Source organism: Pocillopora verrucosa, chromosome 6 (assembly GCF_036669915.1).
Source record: "Pocillopora verrucosa isolate sample1 chromosome 6, ASM3666991v2, whole genome shotgun sequence".
Classification (NCBI taxonomy): Eukaryota; Metazoa; Cnidaria; class Anthozoa; order Scleractinia; family Pocilloporidae; genus Pocillopora; species Pocillopora verrucosa.
This window is the reverse complement of record NC_089317.1, coordinates 19731660-19739258: the sequence shown is the minus strand read 5'-3', so window position 1 is coordinate 19739258 and position 7599 is coordinate 19731660.

Genomic DNA, 7599 nt, shown 5'->3' with positions numbered 1-7599 from the left:
ATTTATTAAAAAAGAAAATCCATACAACTACAATGAAAAAAAAACCTAAGATTCACCTTTCTGATCGCGTAATTAATACCATTCGCATTGTTATCGTGGCATCAAGTGAATCCAACATGGCGTCTTTCTTCACCAGCAGTTTGCACCATTAGAGTTTTGTTCTTCAGTCTCACGGTAGTAGTGTTGTTCAGTAGATTGCATAGAGTATATACAGTTTGGTTCCAGATTTCAGATTTTGCTTTTCACAACAAATGTACGTTTTTCGACTAAGACATTGGCATACTTGGCAATACAAGACATACAAGGCATACAAGGCTTTCATGGCTTTCAAGCGTTCGCGACTCAATCCGTTCCAAAATTACCGCTCAATAACATCTTTTAGTGTGGATTGGCCGCGAACAATGCGATTTGCGTATGCTTCTGTAAGTATTTTGAGCGTTTGCGCCATAATGCTCCAGGTGACCGTAATCCAAACACGTTCAACAAAAGACAAAAACCGACAAAAGAGTTTTATAAACAAGAATCTCTTTGTCCGTCATGTGATCCGGCCCTGTCCGTGCATGACAACGTCAATCATCATCAAGTTAATAAAGGGGTAAGTTTCTAAAGAAACTGCGGTGCTGCGTCGGTGGGAGAGTATAACAGGTAATTTAGTGTTAACAACTGGGTTGAAAACGTAAATTAGTCACCACAAAGGGAAAAAAAGCTGACGTTTCGAGCGTTCGCCCTTCGTCAGCTTTTTTACCCTTTACGGTGGCTAATTTACGTTTTCAACCCAGTTGTTAACACTAAATTACCTGCCATCATCAAGTTATCACGCGTGATCAGCATGTGAACACTTCATTGGGTCACAGTTAGTTGTCATGGTGTTGAGGGCCCAATGACCTCTGGGTACTATTGCGCAATTTTTTCATTTTGTGGCGGAGGAAAAAAAACTAGACCCTGTGAGCAGGGTAACTGGGATACCTGGATGGTACTGGATCCTTGGAATCAAGTGTAGTGATACTACGGGTGTCGGACTAGTATACTGAAATAGTGCGCTCAAGTCTGGCCAAGGGCATAGACGTATTTCAAAACATAGGCATGGTATGCATGCAAGAGTTACTTTTTTGTAGGGTGGGTGGATTACTGGAAACATTGTGAGTGATGTCTACATTCTTACAAAAGAAGAGAAGAATATTAATGTGGGAAAGAACGAAAATGTCGAATTACCTCACACACAGGTATTTTGTGGTAGATTAGGTGTGTTTTGCGAATAAATGTAACCAAAAATAAACTGTATTGGTGCCACGGATACCTGTTAGTACAAAATGCAGACAGCAGACTGCAGACCGGATACAAAATATAGACTGCAGACTGCAGAGTGAGTACAAAATGCAGACTGAGGATCTGAAGAGTTTTTACGTCTGGTATATAATAACATGTCATCTTACAGCTTACCGAGCGTCACGCAATCGCTTTTCTGCGATCCGCCTTCACGATTATTTGCACTATTGTGGAATATTCCTGGCCCATTTCGCAATATTATTTCAAGCCTTCAATACAGTCTTCTTACTTTGCGCGCGAGTTGGTTGGTGTGATGTCTGTACAGATTTTACCAGCGTAATAAAAGTAGATGACGTGAATAACAGTGAAGCAAGCTTAAAACGGCAGAAATCGCCAGAAAATACAACAGATACACAGGGTATGAGTAGGTTTTATTGATTTTACAAGAAAAATGTTCATATTTCGAAATATGTATCGTTGTAAATCGACCATACTTCGTTACCTATACTATTCCTTATAACGAGCAGTTCCTCTCGTAACTTAACACCGAGTCACACAACGCGTGACGCGTTCATGAATTAATCGTTGGCTTTTTCTCGAGACGTGAGCTTGGGCGGCTTGTGACAAGACAATTGCGTAACAATATTTAACATAATAACATTATACACAAAAAAACACAGGGTTTTCGATCACGTATTTATTAAAAAAGAATATCCATACAACTACAATGAAAACAAACATAAGATTCACCTTTCTGATCGTGAAATTAATACCATTCGTACTGTTATCGTAGCTACGTTCCTTGCCATCAAGTGAATCCAACATGTCGTCTTTCTTCACAAGCAGTTTGCAGCCATTATAATCATGTTCTTCAGTCTCACGGTAGTAACGTTGTTCAATAGATTGCATAGAGTATATGCAGTTTGGTTTCAGATTTCAGATTTTGCTTTTTACAACAAGTGAACGTTTTTCAACTAAGACATTGGCATACTTAGCATACAAGGTTTTCAAGGCTTTCATGGCTTTCAAGCGTTCGCGACTCAATCCGTTCCAAAATTACCGCTCAATAACATCTTTCTCTGGGTACTATTGCGCAATTTTTCCATTTTGTGGCGGAGGAAAAAAAAAAAAAAAGACAAAAAAACAAAGGCATTTTATGACTGGGCTACCACAGGTATCCCAGTAAAAAAGACGACAAAAAAACAAAGGCATTTTATGACTGGGCTACCACAGGTATCCCAGTAAAAAGACGACAAAAAAACAAAGGCATTTTATGACTGGGCTACCACAGGTATCCCAGTAAAAAAAAAAAAAGACGACAAAAAACAAAGGCATTTCAAGACTGGGCTACCACAGGTATCCCAGTAAAAAAATCTCGTGGTTCGCCATGTGACCCGGCCCTGTCCATGCATGACAACGTCAATCATCATCAAGATAACACGCGTGATCAGCATGTAAACACTTCCATGGATCACAGCTAGTTGTCATGGTGTTGAGAGCCCAATGACCACTGGGTACTATTGCGCAATTTTTCCATTTTGTGGCGGAGGAAAAAAAAAAAAAGACAAAAAAACAAAGGCATTTTATGACTGGGCTACCACAGGTATCCCAGTAAAAAAGACGACAAAAAAACAAAGGCATTTTATGACTGGGCTACCACAGGTATCCCAGTAAAAAGACGACAAAAAAACAAAGGCATTTTATGACTGGGCTACCACAGGTATCCCAGTAAAAAAAAAAAAGACGACAAAAAACAAAGGCATTTTATGACTGGGCTACCACAGGTATCCCAGTAAAAATCTCGTGGTTCGTCATGTGACCCGGCCCTGTGCATGACAACGTCAATCGTCATCAAGATAACACGCGTGATCAGCATGTAAACACTTCAATGGATCACAGCTAGTTGTCATGGTGTTGAGAGCCCAATGACCACTGGGTACTATTGCGCAATTTTTCCATTTTGTGGCGGAGGAAAAAAAAAAAAGACGACAAAAAAAAAAGGCATTTTATAAGTGGGCTACCACAGGTATCCCAGTAAAAAGGAATGAGTTGTGGTACTTGTAAAAAAGCAGAAAATGAATATCAGGAGATTATTGAGGAGCGTGCATCCTGATAAGTTTCTTACTCGTTTTGACAAAAAATATGCGAAGAGGATCGCCCGCAAATAACTGACCAGATTCTCATTACCGTATTTGGCCGTATTTTAAAAATAACCATCAAAATTGCGGTGCGTATTATACATGGATTCTATTGTTTGTCAAGCACGTCCTAATTTGCATACGTTAAAAACACAACAAAAGTAAAAGTGCTCGGATCGGTTGTCTGGGGAGGAGAAAGAGCTTGCTTAGTTACGACTCATTTGAAGCTCACGTGACAGATACCGTAAACGCGTCCTTCAAACGCGAGAACACTGAACTTGCAGTGATTCCTGGCGGGTTAACTTCCCTTCTCTAGCCGCTCGATGTATCTTGGATTGTATAAAGATGGAGTCTGAAAGTAGTGGATGACTGATTTAATTCACGAATTTACCGCCACTGGACGATTGGGGACGTAAATGTCTTGTGGGCTGTTTTGACCTTTTGTAAAATGAGTAGCCTAAAGATTAGACAAGAATCGAGCGCCAAACAAAGTATGTCACCGAAAGAACAGCGTTTACAGCAAGAGTAGCCGTATGTTGCGTGAAAAATACTGGGTAACAAGGTCAGCATTGGATTCCATCCACCAAAACCACCTCGGCCGAGAGGGACTGAGATGGAATGATGGACAACTCATGACAAGTTATACTAAATGAAAATTACGAAGCTACGACAACATGCCGATTTATCCCGTTGACCTAAGTATATTATTTGTTTGGGAATTTGTGTCAAACGTTTTTACCCAAGAAATGGTAAGTATTAATTTATTTTTCGATTGTAGTATTATAAAACATTTTGCGCAATTTTATGCAGATATTTCACATATTTAAAAGGTGCACAGGTGTTACGTAATTTTGGTGGATGTCAAGGGTGGACATCCACCAAACCAGTAACCAAAACCATCAACAATATAGTTTTTTAATTACTGGGATACCTGTGGTAGCCCAGTCATAAAATGCCTTTGTTTTTTTGTCGTCTTTTTTTTTTTTTTTTTTGTTTTTTGTTTTTTTCCTCCGCCACAAAATGGAAAAATTGCGCAATAGTACCCAGAGGTCATTGGGCCCTCAACACCATGACAACTAACTGTGATCCAATGAGGTGTTCACATGCTGATCACGCGTGCTATCTTGATGATGATTGACGTTGTCATGCACGGACAGGGCCGGGTCACATGACGAACACGAGATTTTTGCCCATAAAACTATTTTGTCAGTCGTTTTGTATTTCAACGTAATTGGATTACGATCATCCGGAGCATTATGGGGCAAACGCTCAAAATACTTATAGACGCATACACAAGTCGTATTGTTCGCGGCCAATCCACACAAAAAGATGTTATTGAGCGGTAATTTTGGATCGGACAGAATCGCGAACGCTTGAAAGCCATGAAAGCATTGAATGCCTTGTATGTCTTGTATGCCAAGTATGCCAATGTCTTAGTTGAAAACGTTAACTCGTTGTAAAAAGCAAAATCTGAAATCTGAAACCAAACTGCATATACTCTATGCAATCTATTGAACAACACTACTACCGTGAGACTGAAGAACAAAATTCAAATGGATGCAAACTGCTAGTGAAGAAAGACGCCATGTTGGATTCACTTGATGCCAGGGAACGTAGCTCCAATAACAGTGCAAATGGTATATATTTCACAATCAGAAAGGTGAATCTTATGTTTGTTTTCATTGTAGTTGTATGGATATTCTTTTTTAATAAATACATGATCCAAAATCCCGTGTTTTTTGTGTATGATGTTATTATGTCAAGTATTGTTTACGCAATTGTCTTGTCACCGGCACAGGCAGCCCAAGCTCCAGCTGTGAGATGATCATCTTACGCAATAACGGTCATGGCGGAATTATAAGAGTTTGTATGGGAATATTTACGAGCGCTCTAAGGAATAAAAAAATGCGTCAAATTCTCAAAAAAAATACTTCACCTCGCTTCCACAGCGTATTGCTTGTTATCTGGCCGCTTACTTTGATGAAAAGAGCCCATTTGAGCGAGTTGTTCATTTCGAGGTTTTCAACTAATCGTGAAGGCTGATCGCGGGAAAGCGATTGCGTGAAGCTCGGTAAGCTGTAAGATGACATGTTATTATATACCAGACGTAAAAACTCTTCAGATTCTCATTCTGCATTTTTACCCACTCTGCAGTCTATATTTTGTATCCGGTCTGCAGTCTGCTGTCTACATTTTGTACTAGCAGGTATCCGTGGCACAAATACAGTTTATTTTGGTTACATTTATTCGCACAACACACATAATCTACCACAAAATACCTGTGTGTGAGGTAATTCGACATTTTCATTCTTTCCCGCGTTAATAATCTTCTTTCCTTTTGTAAGAATGTAGACCACTTACAATGTTTCAAGTAATCCACCCACCCTACAAAAAATAACTCTTGCATGCATAGCATGCCTATGTTTTGAGACAGGTGTATGCCCTTGGCCAGACTTGAGCTCACTATTTCAGTATACTAGTCCGACAAGCGTAGTATCACTACACTTGATTCCACGGATCCAGTACCATCCAGGTATCCCAGTTACCCTGTTCACAGGGTCTAGTTTTATCAATAGCCACTGTTAGATCTTCAGGGAGGCAAAAGATTTATATTCCACGAAGCATTAGCAGTTAGTGCTCTGGCTAATTATTTTTTATCGTGCACAATTACTGACCGACCAAACGTTCACAATAAAATTATATCTCATAACACATGAAATAGAGTGAAATAGAGTGGATTTGCTGGATGTTTCTCTCCATCCACCAAAACCACCATGGCAATTTCTACATTCTTTTACAGAAGACTGATCTGACCTGCTATTTGGAGTACATAACCACAATCTATTTCTTTGTATGTAGAGACATTTTGCAAGGTTCTTTAGTCAGCGCCTTTTATTATTGAAACCATAATCATAACATGATACACAATATAGAATACAAAAGGTTCTGGTGTGGCAATCACGTACTCTTGAAACAGGATAAGAGAAAGTTTTTAACCGACTTAAACAGATATTTGCAACAAAATTCTAGATCCAGAAATTTCTTCCTCTATTTCCGCTTAATTCATAACCTTTAAGTACTACAAATCAGCACATCAGTAATTGTTATCAGGGGTCCGTGAAAATCTTATAAATCTTTCACATTTATTTCAAGTAACCTTTAATTTCACTTGGATGAATAAGTATACACTCAAGATGCAGAATGTTCTACATTTTACAAATTATTTCCCCTTTTATGGATAGTCAGGAAAGGCCTTTGTCACATAGGTTAATCAAACCATTGTATACCAGGTATTGTGTGATAATTAACCACAGTAGAGGACAGTTGTTACTAAATGTTTGTTTGTTTGTTTGTTTGTTTGCTTTTTGCTCACAATATCCAAAACAATACAGGGGATAAATTTAAATAGCAAATTCTATTAATGATTAAAATTAAATAACATTGGAAGATCAAATTAGCTTTGTACTGTTTAAAATACAGTTTGGTTTCTTGCTTATTCCAGCCTCTTAATGTTCAAAAGCATTCCTCATCATTTTAGTGTTCTTTTGTGTAACATAACTTGAAAAATAAACACAGAGAAAGGAAAGCACAAAGGATTAAACTTGAGGCTAAAGTAAAGTTTAATTTGAGCCGTAGCTGATCCAAATACTGAGCACTTCATATATGTCTGCCAGCTTGTCACAAGTCTTACTCCTCTCCTCCAAAAGTCTCTATAAACAAATTTTTCTTTGTGGTCCCTAATTGATGATAAGTATATTACAGCTCCTCAATTTCCTTCTCTCAAGACAAGGTAACTCTAAATTTAACAAAGTAATGGACTTGATAAAACTCAAACTATAACTCAGCTGGCTGCTACTCGCAGCCTTAATTTCTTGATATCAGTATACAATAATCAATATGTTATAAATAAGAACCCTAATGCTTAATTTTGCAGTGATCACCTTCCTCCTTTTCATTTGCAGACCAGACTGGAACCTCCCTAGATGTGTTTGATTGTTTTGAGTGGGGATGGAAGAAAAGGAATCATGCCACATATTTGATTTATTAAACTGGATTCGTTCTGTTTATACATGAGTAGAACTACCTTGGTCTTTGAAAAAAATCAAATTTCTCGCATTTTTATCTGTACTTTGCAGTCAAACTTCCTTGTGTCTTGAACAAGAAATCTTCTCTTCTTAAAAACAAAATCTTTGTT